This window comes from Diceros bicornis, chromosome 16 (assembly GCF_020826845.1).
Source record: "Diceros bicornis minor isolate mBicDic1 chromosome 16, mDicBic1.mat.cur, whole genome shotgun sequence".
Lineage (NCBI taxonomy): Eukaryota > Metazoa > Chordata > Mammalia > Perissodactyla > Rhinocerotidae > Diceros > Diceros bicornis.
The window spans coordinates 27,491,103-27,517,521 of NC_080755.1; the positions used below are offsets into that span (position 1 = coordinate 27,491,103).

A 26,419-nucleotide genomic window follows, 5' to 3' on the forward strand; every position below is an offset into this window, starting at 1 on the left:
GTCAAAAAGAGAAAAACCATACACAAGGGAAACAACCTGTGTATACAGTGAAAGCTGCGTTGAAAATGGTAAAATAATGCTTAATGTTTCAAAAACTATTTTTACCTCAAATTACATAATAATTAAAAATGCAATTTAGTTTTTTAACTTACTTGGGTAACATTTTATAACAGTCTTTGTTTTAAAATTGTATTCCTGTTTCTTTAGAAAAAATATTTTGTCCATTGATATATAAAATAATGAATATATAAAATCTTTAAAAAGTGATTGTGAAAATATGATTTTAAATTAATATACTAATTTTAACACGTTATTCACATTCTAAAACTTAAAATATCATACCAGAATGTCTCTTTTAGAGGTAGATCATTCAGAGCAAGGTACCAAGTGCTTTTCCTTGCCCTTTATGTACAGTTAGTCACATTCTCTATCCCAGTGAAAATACAGCCCTTTCCATGATTAATACCTACTTTTGCCTTTCTCATCTAGATGTGCCATCTTGAACTGAATCCATTTTGCAGTGAATATTCCCACGTCCTATGTCTTCAACTCAAATAAATATGAGAAACAATCATGGAATATTTTTCATGTGAAAAAAATTTAATTTTATCTTTCATTTCCTATTCTTTGTGATTTTTCTCTAATGCTTAACATGAAAAGCTTCTGCCTACACGATGAAGCTATAAGTTCAATGAGGGAAGGACACAGATTTCTAATTATCTTGAATTCCTCCTACCATCAATTTATGAGCACCTACTATAGAGACAGGTTTACCACAAGAACTCGCAAATGCTTGTTAAATAAATGGAAAAAAGAAATTGCCTCCTTGGGCACAAATGCTTGTGCTACTCACTACGTGTGAATGAAATGTCAATACTACCATTATCTGGCTTCTTCCTTTATCTGGGTGGAGGTAGAAGGGATGAGAAGGGGTCAGTTCATTCACAATCATCAAGCAAAGATCTATGGAATACCACCTGTGCCAAGAAAGAGGTTTAGTTAAAAGTAATTCCTGTTCTCAGGATCTTATAATCCAAAATGCATGTAAGGACTTTCTTAGCTTTTAAGAATTACTACAAGCTATCTTTTGACTCTGCTCCCTGCCCTAATATTTAAACTTTTTGTCAGTTTGTCTCTGAGATGGTCATCAAATGTGGTTTCAAACTTATGAGCTGAGGTTGAAAAATTATTTGGATAGTTACCAATTAGCACTGGTGAAAACAAATATTGCTAAATGTGGTAGAGGCATAAAATTGACCTCATTAAAAATGATTTTTACAGTTCCTCTCTTAAAGAAACAAGAAGCCTGGAAGGTGAGGCAAAATTGGAGATAATCAGAATAGATTTGGGGAGAAGTAATAAATTAGCTAAAAGTGAGAAGATTAGGGGCTCTTGAGAATTCTCCCTGAGAGAAAATTGGCAAACATCCAGAAACTCCCAATATTTAGAAGTTGGAAAATCTAATTTCATTCTAATTTGGAGAAGGAAACATTAGAGTCAAACATCAGAGGCTGTAAACTCAGGAGTCAAGGGGGATCCATCACTGATGAAGGATAGACTCGGGATAAAGTAAAAGGCAAATATACTTAATCATGTATTATGAATACTTTTCCAATTTGTAGAACATTAAGTGCTAGATGAGTCCAGTTTTGCTAAAAGAGAGACTGGAAGTATATACACCATAAGGCTAAAAATGTTATCTTTCATGTTGGGATTGCAGGTGTTTACACAGTTTGTTTTTTGTTTTTTGTTCTTTTGCTTTCACTATTTTCCATATTTTCTGTAATAAGCACATATTAACAGTATAGACAGAAAGAAAGGAAAAAATGTAAACTTTACAGTAAATAAATAAATAAGCAAGTAGGCTAAGAGACATTTCTCATTCAGCCATGCAGTGAAAGTCAGGCGCCAAGGACATTCAAACGACTGACCTGGGGGACTATGAGAAGACTTCAGTCAAGCATTCAAGAGTATGGGCCTTAGAGGCAAAGTTATTTCATTTATTTGATTCTTGGTTAACATCTACATAAAATGGGGCTATTTATGCCTGCTTCAAAGGGTTGTTATAAATACTAAGCGAAACACTGTTTATGAAGCACCTAGAATAATAATAACATATAAAGCATGGTCATGTTAAATCTGGAAAGACTCTTATGAATCATCCAGTCCAGGTTTTTTCAGACTCTGGGTTGTAACTCATTTAGAGTTATATCAATTTAGAGGGACCTAACTAGCATTTACAAAATGAAACTGTAAAGACAGAAGAGAATAGAAAATGGTATGCTGTACATAAACACTAGATATTGTGAGCTATACACAGTATGGTAAAGAATTGTTTGGTCAATTTCTGCTCCTAGCAATATATCCCACAGAAATGAAAACAAGTGTCTACACAAAAACATGAATGTTGATAGCAGCATTATTCAGAAAAGTTAAGAGTGTTAAAAACCCAAATGTCTATCAACTGATGACTGGATAAACAAAATGTGATTTATCCATACAATGGAATATAATTCAGCAATAAAAAAGAATGAAGTAATGAAATGTGATACAACACGGATAAACCTTGAAAACGTTATGCTAAGTCAAAGAAATTAGTCGCAAAAGATCATATATTGTATGATACCATTTAAATAAAATGTCGAATAGGGAAATCTATAGAGACAGAAAGTAGATTGGAGGTTGCCAGGGACTAGGGTTGGGGGGAATGGGGCATGACTGCTAATGAGTACAGGGTTTCTTTCTGGGATGATAAAAATGTTCTAAAATTAGATAGTGGTAATGGTTACACAACTCTGTGAATACACAGAAACCCACTGAATATACTTTAAAAGGGTGAATTTTATGATATGTGAATTATATCTCAATAAATCTATTATTAAAAACAAAAAGAATTGTTCTGTGAAACTTTGTTTTTCTCAGGTATACATATACCCTTTGATCTAGTGCATCCTGTTATTTTACAGAAGAGGAACTTCTTTTTCCCCAGAAAACTGTGTTACTTAGCTCTAGATTTGATCTACTCAAAATAAAAATAAGCTCAAATTTTCTTTTTATTTTATGAAACTGGAAAAATTATTCAAATACTAAATTAAAAAAAATGTTCCAACTACCATTTTTGAAAGGTAAAGGCTTTCAAAGGAAAGCAATTACCAACCTACAGTTTTTTTCACCAAAATGTGATTGTTCTCATTCCTGGTTACTATCTTTTTGTTTTATATATCTCCAAGAGAAAATCCTAGACTTTTGACTCTCACCTAATAATTTGGGTTTTGTTTCAGAACAGTAACTGCTCAACATTGTTCAGTGTGCTGAGTTCCTAGATATCATTATTTGAAGGTGGAGAGCTACTAAGATCATGTCCAAATCTCAGCACAGGCTTCAAAAAAGGTATTTGAAGACAAAGAAAATATTAATTAGGATATTTTATGACACCAAAAAGAAAGCTGACTTTTTACTATCATTGTACATTTTGGATAGTAAAAACCTATTAAATATCCATCATGAAAAAAAAAAAAAGAAGAAAGGAGGTAGGGAGGAAGGGAGGGAGGGAGAGTGGGAGGGAGGAAAAACAAAAGAAGGAGGGAGAGGGAAAAACTGAGAAGAAAATGAGCACACTAAAAACTGTAAGCACGAAGAATCTGAACGTTTATTAGGGAAGGAAATGGATGATCAAACAAGGATTTGGTATAGTAATCAATGAAAAGGATCTGTATAAAATTTGTACTCATAGCCCGGAATGATCCTCAGCTTGGCACAATTAGGTACAATTTTTAGAAACTTATAGGTAGGGGACTGTGGAGTATTAAATTCTAGTGAAATAAATTCACTACAACTAAACTAGGGCAGGGCCACCCTTTAGAATTAGAATTCATATATAAAGCTCCAGTTCTTTGTGTTTCTTTGTTTTGTTTTGAGATTGTTTCTTTTGAGGTTGGTATCACAGCTCTGGGCTTTATCTCCAATGGCAGCCATAGCCTTTCCCTTACGCTCTTACCTGAGGAAGACCAGCCAAGGGAACAGTTTCTTTATGCTTTCTGGTTTCCTATTTTTCATTCATCTTAAATGCTGGCACCTGAGACCCTCATAATCAATATCTCCAATTTACATTTAACCAGAATTTACTTTTTTTTTTAAAGAAAACAAATATTTCCCTCAGTCTCTGTCTTTAGACAGTTAGCATAAGTTGTCATAGGATATAAAAGGCATAATTTAAATACTATAATTGTCTTTGTAAAAGGTCTAGACATGGAAGAATTTTAAATGCATATTACTAAGTGAAAGAAGTCAATCTGAAAAGGCTGTATGACTCCAAGTATATGACATTCTGGAAAAGGCAAAACTATGGAGACTGTAAAAAGATCAGTGGTTGCAAGGGTTAACAGGGAGGAAGGGATGAACAGGCAAAGTACAGAGCATTTTTATGGCAATGAAACTGTTCTGTATCAAATATAATGGTCAACACATTTCTCATTATACACTTGTCAAAATCCATGGAATGTATAACACCAAGAGTGAACCCTAATGTAAACTATGGACTTTGGGTGATAATGATGTGTCAACGTTAAGTTCATCAATTGTAACAAATGTCCCACTAGGCGTGGGATGTTAATAGTGAGGGAGGCTGTGTGTACATAGAGTTGTGGGGTATATGGGACCTCTGTACTTTCTGCCCAGTTTTGCTGTGAACCTAAAGTTGCTGTAAAAAATAAAGTCTATTAAAATTTTTTTAAAAAGAGGCTAAACTTGCTATCTGTTAAAAAGAAGATATCTATCAGATGTTAGAGGAGGAACTAGCTAAGTCCTCACCATTCTTCTATCAGAGACAGATGTTGCACCAAAAGATGTTAATGGGAATTTGTGTTATTTCTCTGGCAACCAAGAGAGAGCCATTAAAAGCTAGTATGGGTTCTTTTTTTTTTTGAGGAAGATTCGCCCTAAGCTAACATCTGTTGCCAATCTTCCTCTTTTTGCTTGAGGAAGATTCACCCTGAGCTAACATCTGTGCCAATCTTCCCCTATTGGGTGTGTGAGTCGCCGCCACAGCATGGCTAATGAGTGGTGTAGGTCCACACCCAGGATGCGAATCCTTGAACCCCGGCCACTGAAGAGGAGCATATTGAACTTAACTACTATGCCATAGGGTGGCCCCATAGTATGTTTTTTTTTTCATAAAGTAACCAGGTTATGGGCAGAGCTAAATAGAATTCACTCTTTTTCAAGGCCTGCCAATTGGAGAAATAATTTTCCTTCAGATTGTGGCTCTGTTGTTTCCAAGACAAAATAATGTTTTGGAGAAATATGTTTACTTAAAAAGTCATCTCAATAGGTAAGTAGCAGGAATGCAATCTGCCATTGGTGAAAAGGTTGAGGAAGATTTTAAGGGCCCACTTTCACCCTTTTTTATGGGTCTGAGTCTATTCTCTACTTGTAAACATAAGGGACAGTGACAAGAGAGCTTCAATGCACAACTAGAAGACCCGGTACTGATTGGGATGTGGCCTCAGGTAGGAGCCATAAAATAAGACCTCCTTTTGTGAAAGGACTAGAGTTTTTCCTTAGAGTGGGTTGGCAGTGATTTTTTAAAAGAGAGTTGGGGTGTGCAGGGCACAAACTAGAGGATAGAGAATCATGACAAGAATATGAAGACTATCTACGGGAACAGCCTTTGTTCTAAAACATACTGAATGTCTCTTCGTTTGGGTGTTACAGCAAACGGTGAGGTAAGCTAGGACTTTAACTCTGTTTTACATGCATAAAATACTCTTCTGAGATTGTCAATCTTTCAGTAAAGAACTCTCTCTCTATATTTTGTAGTTGTAGGCTAAAACATCAAGGTTCCTACTGATGAAAAGGAAGAAGCATGCAATCCCCAGATGTGGACCACAACTCTGAATCCTCATTGGATATAGTCAATAAATGAGAGATCTACAGTCCAGGAAGCACCATCAAAAGCTGAAATGCAGAGACAGAAATAGTAAACCTCCTGATTGCTTCATAGGTTGCTAAAACAGTCCATTAGAAGAGAAATGGGAAAGGTTCAGCCACACAGAGATTACACAGGAAAAATACTGTAAATCACAGTTTCATGGGAATACATGAGTATTCCCAAGGCACAGTCCCCAAAGGATGCTCCAAGTCTTTGATAATTGCAACAAAGGTGTTAGTAAAGGCAAGATGTGAGTTTTGTCAGAGGTGAATTGATGTTTTACTTGTAAATTCGAATATATTCAGGTTTTCTTATAATTTAATAATTTGGAAACTGACGTAAGTATACTTAAATATAGATGTATAGAACTTAACGAAGAAAGTTAAAATCTTCTGAGACAACAAAATGCAGAATTCCTCACCTCTAATGATATCCAATTCATTGATTTTACAGTCAAATATAGCATCTTAAAATATAATTTTCAGATTATAACAGAGCATAATAAAAAATAACTGCATCTGTTCATCTTTGTCTGCTGAAAATTTATTTCAATCAAGTACTTATTTTTTTGGAAGTAGCAGTCCTAGTTTGATATCTAAATACAAATGTTTTAAAATTGTTGCAATGACAGAATCAGAAGGCACAAGTAAAATGAGAAATTAAGAAATAATTTTCCAAAAAATGTAAAAAAGTATGACTTCACTCTAAAGGTGGTAATAATTTTTCCAATGAGGAAGTGTTGAGGAGTGCTTAGATGAGCCATGCTGCTCAGGTTCAAGTGCTGGCCCTGTCACTTACTAGTGGCTATAGGCAAAGTGTTTTACCTTCCTGTTCTTCCTTTTTCTCATTTGTGTAGTGGCTGTAATAATAATTACTATCTCCCACGGTTTTGAAGATTAAATGTGATAACACATGTACAACACTTAGAAGAAGACCTGGAAAAATAAGTGTTAGAATTTTTATCATAAATATGTATGATATTTATAAATTCCAACAAAAATAATTCAAAAGCAAAATCAAATAAATGCAATTTGAGACTCTAGATTTATAGCTCTACATTTATAGCTCAACATTTCACTTATATTCTAATTTGGTATCGATAACTGCTTACTCTACATCATCAATTTCTCAAACTCAACACGTGTGGATAGGAACACATTCTCTTCTATCTGAAACCTGCTTCTAAACTATATGAGCTATCCAAGTAATTTGTTCTGCAATTTATACAATCACTCATATATTTGTATGCCTCTGGTGACGGGAACAATGCCTCAAATGTAGAAAAAAGTCATACAAATTTGCTGAATAATCAGACTCCTTACTTCTCACCTCCAAGTCACTAAGTCCTTTTGTAGTTACCTCCGAAATCTTTTCCCAATTTGCATCCTTCACTTTCCTCACATTGCCATTGTGTCAGTATAGCCTGTCATAACCTTTAATCTGGAACATTTCACTACTTTCTACATAGACTTTCTGCCTCTGGCCCAAATCTTGCAGGTCTGTCTACATATAACTTCAAGGGTGGTTTTTCTAAAACATAAATTTAGTCATGCCATGGTCAGGCTTAAAATTGTTTCAATGGCTTTCCATTGCCTGGGTTATAAGATCCAAGCTATTAGACCCAGCATATAAGATTCTTTCTGATTTGCCTATTTAACTTTGCAGGTCTTTGATCTACCTTTTCCTAACGTCCACCTCTCTACGATGCCATTTGCACCTCCTTCTGCCTGATATTTATTTGTAACTCCCTGTTAATTCAATGCTTCCCCCATTTTGGTCTAAGCTTATGCACACCTTTCTCTGAAGCCTGTTCATCTCCCAGCATGTCCACTTTCAAGACCTAGTACAGGTATCTACTTCTCTGTGAAGTCTGGGGGGAGTTACAAGGAGTCTCAAGTTTCTTGAGTTTCTTTAAGTAACTTCTTAAATTATTATTTATGGACATAAATCATCAGAATATCACTCATAAAAGGAGCTGACTAATGTGAGTTTCTGATTGATAAATGCCATTTTATGGAAATTTAAGTTTACTGTCTCTAATAAATTTAGCCATTCTTGAATTTCTATGTAATACTCTCTTAAAAATATCTGCCATAGAGATTTTATGACATCTTTTGAGGAAACTCTGTTGCTAATAGGTGCCAGGCAATCTCCTCCAAGATACAGGCATTGTCTTGTCTTTGAATGTTCACTGCCTAGCAGAGTTCTAGTTCCCTCAAACATGATTTTTGAGTAAGTGAATAAACGATTTTATGTTCTCTACTTACCCCACCAAAGGTTTGCAATTTTTTTCTTTTTTCATTTTTTTTTTTTTAGTTTTAGTTTTCTGACATAGCACATTCTTGCTGAGCTTTGAAATCTGGACTCAGCTCCAACTTTCTCACCACTGGTGAATACAATGTATCTGATACTTAATAAAAGACATTATGTTGAAGCAGACTTCAAACTTTCTCATAATATAAAGTTTTTTAATTTGAAGTCTCTGAGAAAATACGTGATGAACGTGTACAGGAAATTTTATAAAAATATAAGATTTCTCTCAATAAGAGTTTACTTTGCTTTTTATATGAACTGAAAAATTGCAGAAAATTTAATGGCACTTCCACCAAAAACAAAGCAAAAACCAACAAAAAGCCACACAAAAAATTTTCCTTTATTAAACCCATAATCAAGTGATATAAATATGGCCTATTCTATTACATACAGCCATTTCGGCATACTTCTGATGTTTATGCTAAAGAAAAATCTTATACATTGCTAACAGCTGGAACATTATATGCCCTAAAATCTAGAAAAATTACACATTTATCTAACATGTTTTCCAGTCCATTAAAATATGGATATATTTCAGCTATGTTATCAGGCTTACTTCAATTTTAATGATATGGTTATCTTTTTAACCTACACTTTTTTAATCCACTTTTATGACATTATTCTAATACATCTGACTCATTTCCTTTTTAACTCCAAATTAGATATATTCTAGAATTATAATATTTTTATTTCTAAAATGTGGATACTTAGAAAATATGCAAATGAATCAATTTGATGATTGTATATTCAACTCATTGTCTTAAAATGTTATAATAATCTCCCCTTATTGAGATACAAATATAAGATACTAAATGAAAGTCAATACACTGCCAAGTTTTGATTACCCAAATAATAAGTAGTCTATAAATTTTACTTTAAATTTACTAATAAGCCTAAATACTCTGCTTGATCACTTATTTGACATTGGATGAAAGGAAGGGAATCTGAAAATCTATTTCTGGTATTTTATTAAATGATTTCAAAAGGCTTTATGATAGCATATACTTTCTACTTAACCCTTCATTCTACTTCCGTAGAGAAACTCTTTAAACTCTTTAAATGGAAAATTCTAAGTACCAAATCTTAGCATGAATTACAATGGAGATGAAGCAAATGGGGGTTAGAACAAGGAAACAGAGCTCACCCAGGTCTTCACAAAGTGATTCTACTTTGTTTAAAGTAAATTCCTAGATAATATGCACAGATGTTCAAAAGTATAACCAAATAAAAGTGATATTTTAGATGACTATACATTGTAGATCATCAATACTGCTGACGTGTTTCTTTACAGTTATTCAAGATTTGCCAGGGTGGACATTTATAGAGGAGTATATCAGAATATTATGCCTCAGTTTTGTGGAAATCTCTGACTCAAATTAGATATCAGTGGGTGATTATACCCAGATCTCTTCTGCATAAGTAATTCAGAGACATTACCACCTTGGAAACACATTTTTAGTGAAAAGGCAATTGGATTTATCTTGTTTTGATTTTTGTTGCTATGAAATTGTTTAGGGAATGATGATAGATATAAATCTTGAAGCATGTGATAATGTTGTAACGAAATAAATTCAAAGGTAAAGGAAGATTAAAAAAAAAGTCTACTACCCGGTGCCTTGTGTGTGGACATCATCTATATCTTTTCATCTATCTTATCCCTCCATCTAGCACAGCAGATGCTCTAAGATGAGGTAATGAAGATTAAGACAAAGGCCTTCAGGAATATACATATTAGGTTATGATACTGCCAAGAAATCATATAAGAAACATAATCTAGCTATGAATTAGAAGGGCAATGAAAATAGCAAGAGACAATATTGGTTAAACTCAGAAATTTATACGGCATTAAAGACAAAGGGAAAGTGCTTCAAATTTAAATTAATGCTGATTAATAAAGACAAATGCAAGAGAAAATATGGCACAAATTCATAGAGACACATTACAAAGACAGAACAGGAGTTATTATCAACAGAGAACCATAAATATGGGAATAAATCTTCAAATCAATTAGGGATGAGAATTAGAAAATAAACAGCTATACTGAAAGACGGAGAAGGAAAAACAGTATGTGCCTCATCAATATTTGTTTAATTATAGTGAATTATTGAATGAAGAGGTTTATACAGAGAGCAGCAAACAGGCTGGAGTTAAATGACTTCTTCACCACTGCCTTTTAGGAGAAAGTGGTTGTAAACTGTTGATCAGAGTTAAATAGCCATGGTGGTAGGATGGGCACCTAAGGAGAATCAGTTAGCCATGTAGACATTTAATAGAAAAGCAAAAAGAGCTGTCTATATATAAAAATCACAGGAATAGGAAAAGCAGCTGTCTGCATGAAAATCAAGAAGGAGGAGTCTTTGCAATATTTTAAGGGCTTTTTAAATTTAAAATGAAAATAATTTGGAAAAGCAAAATATTTATGTATCTTTAAAGAGGTAAAAGAATAGGACTTGGTTACTTGGTTACCTGGGAAGATACCAGAAGAAGTAATCAATCAAATTTTACTCACCTGGAAAAGTATGGGTTCTATGAAACACTAACATGGTTTTTTGAATAGCAAATCATGCCAGACCCATTTAATCTTGTTCTGTGATAGCATTACAGGCCACAGAGACAAGGAAAAATGATAGTGACAATCCATCTTATTTTCAGGAGGTCTTGGAATATTTTCATTGGCAAACTTGGGAAAATATGACCTTAACCACTTTATTTTTAGGTGGGTGGATGCACAACATGCTTGAATGTTTAATTAAAGGATAATTGAAGTTTCAACGTCAAGTTGCACTAATATTTTGATGTAGCTCCCATGAACTGGTCCTGGGGACCATCTAGTCAACAGCTATTAGATGACCTGCATTAAGTAATTTAGAGTGTGCTCATCAACTCTCTAGGCAATTACAAATTCACTTAGTAAAAGTAGGAGATAAAAACTGAAAAAAGGGAATAATGTAAACACACAAAACAGATATCTGGAAAAAAATTGTCTTATTAGAATATTAATCAACAATGTGATGCTACTGTGAAAACTGCCAACACTCGGGAGGAAAGTCTTAAAAGGAGTACGACGTGCAAGGACTTAAAAAAATCCTTTTGCCTTTTCTTTTTTGTAGGTAATCACCATCAAGGTACTTGTTTATAGTTTTAGTCACTAATATCAAACTTTTTAATGAATTCAAAGATAAAGTTTGGTTATTTTTATGTTTTTCAAATGTTCTGCCTTGTGTATGTATTACTTTTGTAATTGGAGGATTCAAGCTACATTTTAAAAGTATGTTTAAAAAGCAAGCAAACAAATAATTTAGAGAAAATATGAGGATATCCCCCTTAGAAGTATTTTGGGCAATAAAAGAAATTGAAGATGTTGCCTATAAGGAAATCACAAAGTGAGGAGAGCTATTTAGCCCACGGTCAACAAATATTTAGAAGGATATATTATGTGATACCCATATGCTAGGCTATCCCATGCCTCTTCCCATGTAATCTTCAAAGGACCTTTACACAGTGAAAGAGGAAAGAGAATTAGAGGAAACAGGCTGGCTGGGTGACTTTCCCAAGGTCTTATCAGAGACAGAACTCACATTTGAATTTGTATTGACTTCAGGTGTTCCTAACTGAAAGAAAATTAAAATATTTCTTTATTTCTTAGTGTATGTGTGGCATCACTGTAGAAAAATAAAATAATTTTAAATTTATGAATATATGTTTTAAAAGATACTGTAGGGTTTTTCCTATTCTTTCTTTCAACATTGATTCAAATTGTCACGTGGGGTCCACCTTCTCCTGTATAAAGATAGAATAATTCCTACAAAAGGTGTAATTACTTCAGACTGTGAAGATTACAAACCCTCATGATAATAACTGGACCCGCATTCTGTAATGAGAATTATATCTATTTTACATAAGCAAAGCAAATGAACTATAATAAAAAGAATTTATAATGGAGGCTTGGGATATTTGGGATTTTATCTGATCTGCATTTTTCTAGAGTTTTCTTCTGAGCATCCTACATTTTTCAAAATCCCATGATATTTACTTTGGAATGCCCACTTCTTGTTTCAAGGCCCTTATTAATTTTTATCTTTTATTTTATAACATAAAAATAGCTTTATATTTTTATATCAAGAAATAATAAATGCTCATCATAAAAATAAAATAAACAAATAAAGGAATGAGGAAGAGAGTGAAAATCATCCATAGCCTCAGTGATGCCAACTTTTGGAATATAGATTTCCAGAGAGATTGGTAGAAATTAATGTTAAAATCTAATACATATGAGAATACAAAGTAGGAATCATACAGTGCATGTTGAATTATAGCTTGAGTTTTCAATTAAATATGTTCCACGGCTATTTACATCATTCCTTTTAAAGACTGTATAATACTCCATTGTATACCAATTGTATTACATACTTAAACAATTCCATATTACTGTATATTGAATATGCTGACATTTTCCCCTTTTATAAACAGTGCTATAAACATTATACATATATCTTTGCAGACTTTTTCAGATTATTTTCTTATAAATTCCCAGAGGTGGAAATGCCGTCTCAGTGGGTATGCATAAACATTTTGTTAGATACTCCACTGGGAACAATCATCAAGTAATTGAAAAAATATTTGCCAGGTACTTTTCTAGGTGCTAGAGTTACGGCTGTGAATAAGGTAATAAGTTCCTTGCTCTTATTGAACTTACATTCAGTTGGCAGAAATAGAGCACGAACAAATGAACTTAAAATACCAGAGTGGTAAGTGCTGTGAAGAAAAGAAAACAGAGTGACGTGAGGGCGGGTGGCTGACGGACCACTTTAGATTAGGGGCTCTTGGAAAGCTGCTCTGAGGAGGGGACTTTTAATGCGACAGTTAAATGGTAAGAAGGAGCCAGATACAGAAAATTTGGGGGGAAATGTACATTTGGAAGGATCTGAAATGTCAATGACCCTATACTGAGAATGAGCCTAGTCGTCAAGGATCAAAAAATAGACTGTGGCTAGAGCAGAGTGGGATGAGCAAGAGAGTAGATATGAGGGGGAAAGAGAGTGGATTATGCAGTCTGGAACTCAGGGCAAGAAGTGTGGATTTAATTCTGAATATGGTGGTAAGTCATTGGATGATTCTACTTTAATTTAATGATGATATACATATATTAAAGTACACACATCATAAGAATGTAGCTCAATGAATTATTCACAAACTGAATACATTCCCCCAGATCAGGAAAGAAAACATTATCAGCATTCCCCCAATTCCCTGTATGTTCTCTTCCAGTCACTACTTCCCACTGAGGATAACTACTCTCTTGACTTTTTATTTTTTTATTTATTTTTTGGTGAGGAAGATTATCCTTGAGCTAACATCTGTTGCCAGTCCTCTTTTTTTTTGCTGAGGAAGATTGGCCCTGGGCTAACATCCATGTCCATCTTCCTCTACTTTATACGTGGGACGCCTGCCACAGCATGGCTTGATAAACGGTGCATAGGTCTGCACCTGGGATCCGAACCTGCGCACCATGGGCCACCAAAGTGGAGCGCGTGAACTTAACCACCATGCCACCAGGCCAGCCCCACTGACTTTTAACAGCATAGATTAATTCAAAAAGTCATACAGTTTGTGCTCTCTTTGTCTGACTTATTTTGCTCAAAACTATGCTTGTGTAATTCATCTATATTTAGGCATCTTCCTAAAGAGAAAATGTGAATAAAAAAGGAAATGAACCCCACCACTGAGCACTGGAGTACCCCAACATTTGGAAGGTGAGCAGAATAAGAGTTGCTAATACAAGACATATAGAGGGTCCAGTGAAGTGGGAGAAAAAATAGGAGACCATGGTGTCATGGCCAAGGCAAAAGATGCTTCAAGGAGAACAGCTAATAGTGATCAAATATTGTTGAGCTATTGAGCAAGATGAGGTCAGATATATACTACTGGATTTGACATTATGGAAGTCATTGACAAGTGGTACTTCAAAGAAGAGAATGGGAAGTGATGAGGTAAAGCCTGCCAATGCAGATAACATTCCAAAATTTTTAACAAAAAATGAAGGGCTCTAGGGAACATGGAATCAAAATAGGCTTTTTGAGGTGGTAAATACCACAGCATGTTTCTATGATTATGGAAATAATCCAGTGTAAAGGGAAAATGTGAGGATACAGAAGGATGAGAACATTGTGTGAATGATGGTTATAAGAAGATGAAAAAGGATGGAATTCAGAGCACAGGGGAAGGAGCTTATCTGTATTAGGAGCTGAAGTACTTCAATTTTAATAGGAAGAAAGAGAGTAACTATAGAGTAGATGCAGGTAGGTTGGTGAATTTGGTTGTGGACAAATAAGAGTTCTCACCTTTTACGAATGCTTCTTGTCCCACACACTCCCCTACCATCACTGTGTACAATCAATCTTATTGATCTTTTAAAATCAGAGTTGAAAACTTGTACCTCATTTTACTTTGTATGTATACAATTTTTAGAGGTAGAAACAGTTTTCCTACATTTATTGGCCATCTGGATGTTTAAAACTTGCTGTATTTGTTGTTTGTTTGCTCATTCAAAAATATCTTTCTGTTTCCATCACATAAACAATAATTTTCCTGGATTCAGCATTCTTGGGAACCTTAATTTGTTCTTTAAATTTATGTATATATTTTTATGACTGTCTTCTGTCATAAAACATTGAGGATGTTAAGTCTGAAGTTAGTGTGATATTTTCCCTTTGTATGTTTCTTCTAAATGGATCTTTTCTGGAATTATTTCTTTATCCTTGAAATTTAAAACTTGGTGAGGCATCACTAGAGATAAGGCCCAAGATCAGCTGGGTCTTTATTTGGGGCAGTCTAAACGTGTGCCTTTCTCTCACATAGGCAGGCTGTGCTGTTGGTGCATGGTTGCAACAATGACTTCAGATGGACTGTCCACAGATACCCATGAGGGATGCCTCCAGTCCTTGCATCTCCAGGTAAGAAAGATCCCATCCAAGTTATCGGATAATGCTCTTAAGAAGCTGGGTCTTCAAGCCTGAAAGGGGATTCGCTGTGGTAGTCCTTACCTCAGCCTGCAAGTTTCCAATACAGGAGGACATCTGGGGAGGTGAAGTTACCATAATTCCATCCTTTGCTTACTGTCACATTCCAGTGCTCTTTTAGGAATGGGAGTTTCTATTTATCAGCACTCAGTATCGTTCCTTTTTTTTTCCCCCAAATCTCTGTTCATTTGGGAGAAAATCTGTCTGCACAATATATTTGGCAGCAGCCTATCTTATCAGCATTGATTATTATAATATTCTTTATAATATTATTTCCTGGTACCTTGGAGTGTGTGTGTCTAACTCTAGTCATGCTATCATGTTTCCCAGAATCTCAAGCTCCATCGTCAAATTTCCACAGAAAGCTATGCTTCCCTCTGTATTCTTTGCTAAATGCTGGCTGCTGCTCGGAGTTGCTGCTCTCTCTTTCTTCCTCTTTTTTAACATGTATGCCCTGTGTCTCATCCTAATTTCTGTTGCAGTCTCAATAGGATTAGGATCAGCTGCTTTGGCAAACACACGTTCTGTGGTCTGAGGCAACAGGAGGGGAATTTTAAAGTTTCTTTAGTGGGAAAAGTATTTTTTTGCTTAGATCTCTGACCATTGATCAGAAACATAAATGACCTGCCACTGCCTGTGTAAAACCATAAAATCTCTCCATCAAAAAGTATTTTGTTACTAGGCACTGCTTAATCATACTCATGCCCAGTATCACAGGTCTTACAAAGTATTTATAACCGAAATACTTTGGCATTTAAAGAGAGACAATGATATACAGTAAATGGATAATAGGTTGGGCAGGGTAGACAAAAAGAATATAAGAGAAGCTCTGGAATAGCAGAAAGCCCATAGGCTTCAGTCCAAGGGGCCTGGGTTTGAATCCCAGCACTGGTTACCACTTACAAGTAGCGTGGCCTTAAGTTACAACAAAGTACCTGTTATGGGTTTTATTGTGTCCTCTCTCCCCAAATTCATATGTTGAAGTCCTAACCCCCAGGACCTCAGAATGCGAGTGTAATTGGAGATCGGCTCTTTACAGAGATAACTAAGTTAAAATGAGGTCACTAGGGTGGGCCCTAATCCAATGTCACTGGTGTCATTATCAGAAGAGGAAATTTGGACAGACACGTAAAGAGGGAAGACGATGTAAAGACATAGGGAGAAGATGGTCATCTACAAGCCAAGGAGAGAGGCCCAGAACAGATGCTTCCTTCACAACCGTCAGGGAACCAACCCTGTTGACACCTTAATCTTAGATATCTAGCCTCTAAAACTGAGAGACAATACATTTCTATTGTTTAAGCCACCCAGTCTGTGGCACTTTGTTGCAGCAGCCCTCAGTTTCCTAGGGAGAAATGGGAGTATTTCCAGTTGTTTCATAGAGTTTTTATAAGTTAAATAATAAGAATAGAATAACAATGATAATGTTACCTGTAACTGACTTAAATAGTCAGTTACATGGTAGGTGTAGTGTTCAATGCTTTACACGTTGTAGACGCACAGCATGGTGACTGCCACATAGAGGGTGTGTAATACACACAACTATTTTTATTTTCTCTTATTTACTGCAATGAAAAGATGCTGAAGTGAAAATATACTGCAATGAAAAAGGAGAGATGCAAAGATACAGGAATAAATAAAAAAATATATATCTTATATAAGGGAGAAGAAACTAACACACTGCAAGGGGAAGGAAAGGAAATACATTGAAGGTTTGCGACTGCAGGGAGTAACGGACACTGAAGTAGTAAGGGACCAACCAGTAACTGGTTCTCAGGGTGAACAGAGAAGAACATGTTTTCTTGCGCAGAGCTTTTTAGGTATATTTGGCCAGAACTGTCACAATGTGTCTAAGTTTTTATTTCTATGTGATCCTATAGTTTGCATACTGTTTGTGTTATAATTGTTTTTAAATATTTATTTTTATTTATTTTTTGGTGAGGAAGATCTTTTTGCTGAGGAAGATTGGCCCTGGGCTAATATCCGTGCCCATCCTCCTCCACTCCACACGTGGGACGCCTACCACAGCATGGCTCGACAGGCAGTGCACGGGTCTGTGCCCGGCATCTGAACCCGCGAACCCCAGGCCACCGAAGCAGAGCACACAAAACCAACCACCATGCCACCGGGCCAGCCCCTATAATTGTTTTAACAATATTAATAATTAGAATGGAGAAAGGTTATCATGAAGACATATGTAGTATTGTATTGACTGTTTTTCATTTCCTTTTTAGCTTTTTGAGTTACTGACACATTATTGCAGCAAAACATATGTAGGGTCAATTCATGCTGAATAGTTATTAGAAACCATGATAACAAAAGTCATTACACTGCAGTTCAGTTTTGACAGTAAAATTTCTGCAACATTATCACAAATCCTCATGCATTAGTGCAATGATCCTTACTATAGTTTCATATTAGAATCAAAAGATTGCTGTAGCATGCTTGATACAAAAAGTCAAGCAAGTCAAATTCTTTTCTGCTTTTACAGATAACATTTTTGCTCTTTTTCTATGTACGTCATGCAGATAGTAGCTTTGTTTTATATACTTTTCTCAATAACCTATGAGTACATTGCATATATCTTTCTTTAAAGATTTTATTTATTTATTTTTTCCCCCAAAGCCCCAGCAGATAGTTGTATGTCATAGCTGCACATCCTTCTAGTTGCTGTATGTGGGACGCGGCCTCAGCATGGCCGGAGAAGCGGTACGTCGGTGCGCGCCCGGGATCCGAACCCGGGCCGCCAGCAGCGGAGCGCGTGCACTTAACCGCTAAGCCACCGGGCCGGCCCCATATATCTTTCTTTAAAATAAAGATTTTTCCTTGAAAGACCAAACAATTCTGATTACCAGCACAAAGGAACTAATTTGAAAATTATTTTATATCTGACAACTGCACAAAATTCTAAAACTATATTATTCACTGTGTTATTATCTTCCTTTTCTCAGATAATGTGTTGGCTGTGTGTACATTTTTTTTTTTGTCAGTGATTTACTATGATGGAATAGTACAAGATTTAAAAAAAGGACATCTGTCAGATTCAGGATTACTTTGATAGGAAAGCTGTGAGAGCTACCCTTCAGCTGAAAAAAGGGAAAATATTTTTAATGCCTATCTGTCTACAATATTTTTCCATAATCACTTATTAACAAACACTTAAAGGGTCATGTTGTACAGGGAAATTGTTATATTTTTTGAGGTAATGTTAATTTACTCAAGTCCATTTCAAGAAAACGGAAGAAATGTAACTCAGGAACTAGTTAAGGAACCTCAAAAAATTGAGTAACTTCTTTCTTAGAAGGAAAATCAGGTTTATACGGGTATACACAGAATACAGATAGGTAGAACACATTTCACTTTATACACAATATGTTCTCTGGAAATACAGATATAAATAAAATCCTGCTTAGTTGTGTCATAATTGAAGGGATTGTGGATTGTTTGAAATTGCTTTAAAATTGCAATGTGAAGATGCTAGATCCCAGCAAATTAAAATGTTGAGTATTGTCATGGTATGTGTTGTCTTTATTGTGATCTTCTCCATCTGTGAAATTTTACAGATCTCTTCATGAAGGTTCTAGTAACATATTTCATGTTAGGGTTATTTCTAGGAAATTTTTGGTTATTATAGATTGTGAATGGGATCTTTTTATAAATATATATGTTCTAATTGGTGATTTTTGTATAAGCTTTGGATACACTCCAACTAACCCATGTGTCATTGCTAAGTCTGTCTCTGATGCCTTCCCCATATATACATGATTTTCTATTCTGTAACCCTCTGTCAGCTTCTCCTGGTCAATTAGGTGTCTGCTCATTGCTCTATTCCTTACAGCAGCTGCATGCTTTTCCAACAGATTATCATAATGTCACTATTACCTTACACATCTATCCTCTCTCCCATGATTTATCCCATATTCTCAGGTTGCATCAACTATTTAATACCTCTTATAGACTAGAAGGTCTTCTATAATAGTATAGCCACATCAAAATTTGGTACAAGAAGAAGGGACATATATTTATCTAAAGAATAATAACAATCAGTAGTCATATCTTCTATATGCAAAATAAACAGTTTGTGAAAAATTATTCTAGGTGCTTTATATTTAAAATATATATTTATGTTCCATAGGATTGTTGAGGAAAGTAAATAAGATTACTTATAAAAACTTGCAAAGTGCCTAGCACATAGTAAGTGCTTCATAAATGTTAACTATTACTATATATTTTTTATAACAATTGTGCTAGAGAAACATTAATATTACCATTGTTCAGCGGCTCAGAGGAACTAAATAAGCTGTCCACAGATATTCCTCACCACCTTCAATAAAAGTAAAACTCTGAAGAAAGAACAAATTACCTAAAGAAAACATTTAGTATATGAATATGCATTTTCCATATTAATATCTATGTTAATAAATGATTATTAGATACAGCTCTGTAGATTTGGGGAAAGATGATTACAGGAGCAGTTTTTTCAAATGTTTATGTCATTGTGATGCATATGTGTAGTTCAAAACTAAAAAAATCATTATACTGGTACTCCCACAGAATTGCAAATCATTTGCAGCTGTAAATCATGCGTTAGACAAGCCTAAGTAGAAAATACACCTATCATAGGAGGTGCATACAATGAACGTTTTACTTGTTTGATTGTAATTTTTAAAAAATGGTTTTTGAGTGATAAAAGCTATTATTTCATTTCATAGCCGCACTAGGGCATTTAAAAAAGCCAGGGTTCTGAATCTATATGGATTCCAAAGAATATAACCTATTTATTTGAAAATATTCCAAGTTTTTCCAGGGCTTCACAAGCAATACAAAGAACACGTTATTTACTTCTTCTTTATTAAAGTTATATGTAAGCAAAATTTTCTCAAATATATGATTTATGACATGAAATTTTCTCCTATTCTATATAAAATAACATTTTTCAAGGTTTAATCCACTAGATACTAAGTTTGCTTATTGTAAATACATTTCCTAAGAAAGGATTCCAAGGACAACAGGAAATTCAGGGTTAATAGAGTTAACAGGTTTCTTAAAATGAGATTTCTCAGAATCTTTAATATGCAAATGCAGTTTAAGTCTTTAAAAAGGGGATATAGTATGCAGTATGCCACATTCATACGTATATATATACTATATAGAGTATACATGATATGTACATCATATATCTATCTCCTTTGTCTAAATCTTTTTCTCTCTATATATTAGGATTTCTTAACCTTAGCTCTATTGACATTTTGGGCTGGAAAATTTTTTGGTGTGTGTGTATGTGAGGAGGCTGCCCTGTGCACTGTAGTATTTTTAGCAGCATCCCTGGCCTCTACCCCTTAGATGCCATGAGCATCCCTTCCAACCCCATCCCCACCCACATGTGATAACCAAAAACGTCTCCAGGCACTGCCAGAGAGCCACATATCCCCTGGGTGACAAAATAGTCCTCAGGGGAGAATCACTGAATATATATATATGTACATTTTACCTTGAGTGTCTTTGATATATGAGGGATCCCATCACACGCTGGAAATGACTTTTAAGGTGTTGCTAACATTAAAAACCTGCTTATTAATATGCAACTCCACCGGAAGATCACCTTCTCAAAATTGCGTAGGATACATAAGTCTACAATTCACTCAAAACTGGCACTAGACTGAAGAAGTGGTTTGATTTAAGCCAAGTTGATCTTTCTAAAGTATTAGTCAGAAGCAAACATTTAGTTTTTCGTATTTCTCTCACGGAGTTTGGACAACAGAAGGGAAATTCATTGGGATAAAACAATAGATGACCAGCTGTCTATTCCTGCCTCAGGGATCACAAAAGCTCTTTGGAGATCGCTTGAGAGTTCCTTAGAGAAAGGGGGCAGTAGGAATCTAACGCAAGCTTATGAGTCAATGAAGTGCGGTGACTCCTTTAGAACAAATGTGTTTTTCTGTGCGCATGCGCATGCATAGCAAGTCCTAAGAAAAGGAGGCAGAGATATTGACAGAGTCTTTAAGTAGCTGCTGTAGGCAAAAACTATTTAAAAAATTATGATTTTCCTAGCAAAGAAATGAATTTCTGGGGCCAGCCCCGTGGCGTAGCGGTTAAGTGTGCTCGCTCTGCTGCTGGCGGCCCGGGGTTTGGATCCCGGGCGCGCACATACACACTGTCCATCAGGCCATGCTGTGGCGGCATCCCATATAAAGTGGAGGAAGATGGGCACGGATGTGAGCCCAGGGCCAGTCCTCCTCAGCAGAAAGAGGAGGATTGGCACGGATGTTAGCTCAGGGCTGATCTTCCCCATAAAAAAAAAAAAGAAAAGAAAAAAAAATGAATTTCTATCTACGCTGAAACAAGCACACAAAAATCACCACTCAAAGCCTAATTTTAATATATGCAAGATAACAAAAAATACAAAATACTTATACAAGTAAGAATAAAACAGCTTTCACTTTTCTTTAGGAAAAGAATTTTGTTTACTGGTAGAATTGACTTTGACTCCTCACCAAATCAATGTGAAGTGAGTATTAGAGGAAACTCATGTTTGAAAAGTGAAAGAGAGAAGAGAAAACACACTAATGAAATTTACGGATGAAAGAAAATTTTTGAGAATTTAAGATGGAAATTTTGTCCATTGAGACCTAGGCGACGCAGATTAAATAGCAAAAATCCATGATTCTTGGTGGGGTGAAGAGAGGATGTCGTCAGGTTCTGATTCTATGCTCTATTCTAGGAAAGAATCCCTTGGACTCCGGGGATCACAGCGTTCAGCATGGAAGCTGAGATGAGGTGGCATATTCCTGGGCCCTGTATTGTATCTTTGTCAGTACAATGATGATTGATTATTTATTTTGAATACTTGAATGAATGAATGGTGTTTGAATTCTGTAAGGCCCAGAAGTGTCCCCTAGAGCTCTAGAGTGGTCTTCCGATTCATGTCCCTAAACGATTCCTTCACAAGCCCAGGTCACTTAAAGATGATGCTCCAATCTAAGCACATCCTTGGCAGTTACTTTTACTGCTGAGATTCTCAGCTATTGGTCCACTCAAACCCTAGAAAAATATCACAGCACATGCTCATCCACAGTCCATTGGAGACAATATTTGAATTTAAGTTAAGACAAATGGGTCTTAGGCCAACTTTTCTTCTAATTAACTGTATATGTGGTATTTCACTGAGCTACTCTGGTCCTAAGGTTCCTTATCTGTAAAATAATCTTTTAAAGAGGTAAAATTTCTACAGGTGCTCCTAGTTCAAAAGTTTTATAATTTAAGAGTGGCAAAAACAATCCCTATGGAAATTAAATAGCTTCTGATTAAAGGTAGTCCTTTCCTCACCAGAAAATCATCATTGAAAAAGTGGCTTCAATGAGATAAAATTACAAAAACAATTAGTGAATCAAAGAATCTGTTTTGGTTGGACACTAGAGACATAATGCGTAATTTACTTGGTTTTACAGGCTTTATAAAACTTGATGAGACATGTATAGGATTGTTTAATAATAGAGTATAAAGGTAGTGTCATGGTTATGAAATGGGTTGGATGTAAGAACACGCTGTGTTTGATTCTTATCTGAGTCAGTCTCCCTCTACTTGGGTGACTTTGTGACATACTCAATTTCAGTTTCATAACACATATTGGAGATGATGATGATAATAATAATAGAAAATTTTCCAGGATTACTGAGGAACATTACAAAGATAACAAACATTGCAAACATAACATTTGCAAATTGCATGGCACAGATACCTGGTCCACATCAGTGCTTGTTAAAAGCACTGATTCTGTAATAATTTGTATTCCCTTAGTTTGAAAACACTGAGAATTGGAGTAGGCAAAGGTTAAGCTTTACCAGTGGTTTACAAAAGAATTTAAAAGGTATTTTAACCAGTGTTGGAAGAGATCTTGTTTTCAGTCAACAGAATACATCAACATTTGCATGCTTGCTTATTAGCTCATCTTTCTTTGCAGGCCTGAAGAACTTGAGATAGCAATTAAAAGAAACACATGGTGATTTTATCAATATATTCATGGATTTTTTAAAAAGAAAATATGAAAAATATATTTGAAAGCTTTTAATGAAAATGTCTATTTTCACTTAGAAGTACAACGTGTTTTTCAGATATTTTTCCTTCATTCCTCTTTAGTGTTGCTTTACATTTTGAGATCTGAGAAGTTTTAGACCAGATTCTATTCTATCATCACCCATGAATAGGGCAAACAAGAATTCTGCATGATCATTTTTGTTTGTTTCTGAGTTTTAAAGGGAGAAACACTCATCAGTGCAAATTTTAAAGGTACAGGAAAGTATTAAGAAACACATACAAAAGCAGCAGACATTTTATCATCAAGAGGGATACTATAACATTTTAACATTTGAGCCATCTGTATATAAAATTGTGTTAAGGAAGGAAGCATTATTTTTCGTATTTAATTTGTCTTACTCTTCCACTAAGTTTTATCTGCTACTCTTGTCCTAAAATACAGAGAGGTATAAAAATGTATAATTCTTGTACAGAGAATAATACTCCCTAAGAAGCACAATAATTAAAATATAATTATTTACCACACCAAAAGAAATGTATGTTCAGAAGCAATGAAATTATTCTGAAACAGGAAAAAGATACACAAAATTCCTAAAAGTGAGATCTATTTTACCTGACAAGGGACTTCAACAAGGGTACCAGAGGTTGAACGGTGCTTTTGTGTATCCAAAACTAAACTGGTCAAAGGACTAAAACCCATAAATATGGGAAATGCTGTAATATCAAGGAAATGGACTAAAATATTAAAGGGTTTTCTCAGTTTTGATGGCCAAATTCCATCCTGTAAGCAGTGCATTAGACGCTAATGACATACGATTTCTCACTGACAGATTTAACAGCATCAATAAGGCCTCTCTGTCCATTGCAGCAAATTGATCCTACATGACACTGACAAGGGCAGCCTGCACTTAATGACCTCCATCGCTGAAGGATGGAAATGAAAAATGATTGGAAGGACAAATAAATCTTTGAAAGTTTCCCTGAAACAGGTGTGCTTTTAAAAGTGATTCGTTTGAGGGATCATCGCAAACATAAACCCAACCTCCTAGCATGCCCCACTGTCTGTTCATACCAGGGTCTCACTCCTTGGATCTTGAATCAAGATTTGCTTTAATTCCAAAAATGACATCAAGACAATTTTGTTCTTACTATGGAAATACTATGTTAGAAAGGCATGAGTTTTTCACTATTTATGCAGGTATCTAATATATTTGTCATTTGCCATCAAAGGATTCTATACAAACTGATGAGTATACATAAAATTTATTTTCGTTTCCCTCCTAGTTAGAAAAGGAAATACAGTATAGCCATTGATTATTTTCTCCTCCTCAATTATCAGCAACAAATAGCACATGTTTAACCTCAATAACACTGTCAAATGCATGATGTGATTGGACAAATGCTTCACGGAGACGTTGATGTCCTTTCTTTGAATCCTGCACAAGGGTTCGAGGAGACTAAGATTTTGTCATTTAGTTGTATTCTCAGTTCTTTCCCAAACACATTTATTTCTTTATCCATCTTCATCCTACTACTACTTCATACAAAGTTTAAGAGAAAAATACACTCTCTCTTCCAATATATTCGAAGGCTTTAACTCTCATGAGAGTAGATGGATGGGCAGCATAGGGGAGTTTATAAGCAGCATACCAGATGAATGTAATAGACACTTACAGTTGCATAGTATCCTCTTATTTTCAAAGTAACTACGGGTTTTTCTTCTTTATTATTTATCAATTTTCCTCTGAGGTAAATCTTATTTTACAAATGAGAAAACTGATATTGGAAAGGGTAAATAACTTGCCAAGATCACTGAGCTAGTAATTGGTAGAGCTTACACTCAAATCCTGGCCTTCTGTCTTTCCAATATTCCATAATAATGAGGAATAAATATAGTACTGGAATTCTAAACTACTAATTTATAGTGCAGTATTACGGGTGATAACAATAGGAGAAAGGATCCATTAGGAGTCCACTGGTTCTTATGGCTAAGTGAACTATTAAAAAATAATCATGCCTCTATTTTTTGAAATTTATATTCTGGGAAGAAAGAAAGATTCAAAGGAAAATGATTTTTCTTGTCAATGAGTATCTGGAGAAGAATATAGAGGAAGTGGCTATATCCTAACACTCTAGTAATGGAGCTTTCTCTTTCCTTTTTGATTCGTGGCATATTGTGTGCTTTACTTTTCCACTATTATTATTACAGAAGATTTTACAAAATATATTAGAATTCCCAGTGATTTCCAGTAACCAGAGAGGGTCAACTGTTTCTCCAAGTTTCTAATTAAGCCTCGTATTTAATAAGAAAATAGAAACCAAAATTTGGAGCCCATATATCATAAGGAAGAATTAGAAGTGTATCATGGGTAGTTACCTACAGATAGAATTAATATTTGAAGTCTATGATAATATACTTAAATCTACGAACTACAAAAATTTGGTATCCCAGGTTATAATAATTAAAAGCAAATTAGTATAAAATGGTAGATTAGAAACTAAGTTCTTTCACTTCTCAAATATTCTTTCAAAATTCTATTTCAAAAAGTTGATAAAAATATACAACAAAACTTTATAAAAAGAAAACATGCCATTTGGTGGCATACAAAGGACCACCATCAGACTGGAGACTCCATGATTGACCACTTGTTACTTTTTGTAGGACATATGTCAAGTAAATCATTATTTTTTAAAAAATAAGAAAAACCTACCTGTTTCTGATCTCTAATTGAAGCATCAAGTGATAACTCTCTATCATATAAATTGAAATAATTGTCCTTTTCTGTTAAGAAAGTAGTCTGTAATTTCTGATACTCTTGAGCTAAACGTAGGTTTTCTTCTAGTGAATCAGCTTGTATTCTCTAGAAGATAAACATAGAAATATATTTAACTAAAATCATTTTAATTTGTTTGAATTTTTACAACATTGTTTGAATTATCTAAAAATATTATATTATATATTGTAGAAAAATAATAAACCCAAAAAGATGCATCCCCTGATACCAATATCCTCCTTGGATTTAATAATTTTCTTTCTTGGAGTCGACCCCCTGGCGTAGCGGTTAAGTGCGTGCGCTCTGCTGCTGGCGGCCTGGGTTCGGATCCCGGGTGCATGCCGATGCAC

The 26,419-nt window shown here is 35.0% G+C and overlaps 1 protein-coding gene across 2 annotated transcripts in view; it reads right to left on the reverse strand.

Annotated features, from left to right (window-relative positions):
* LOC131415358 (coiled-coil domain-containing protein 178-like) overlaps positions 1-26,142 on the reverse strand; it is a 186,406-nt gene extending 160,264 nt beyond the window's left edge. For both annotated transcript variants that reach the window (XR_009222434.1, XR_009222433.1), the window contains exon 1: positions 26,007-26,142. The gene's annotated coding sequence lies outside the window, so the exon portion shown is untranslated. The remainder of the gene's footprint in view (positions 1-26,006) is intronic.
* Positions 26,143-26,419: the final 277 nt, after the last annotated feature.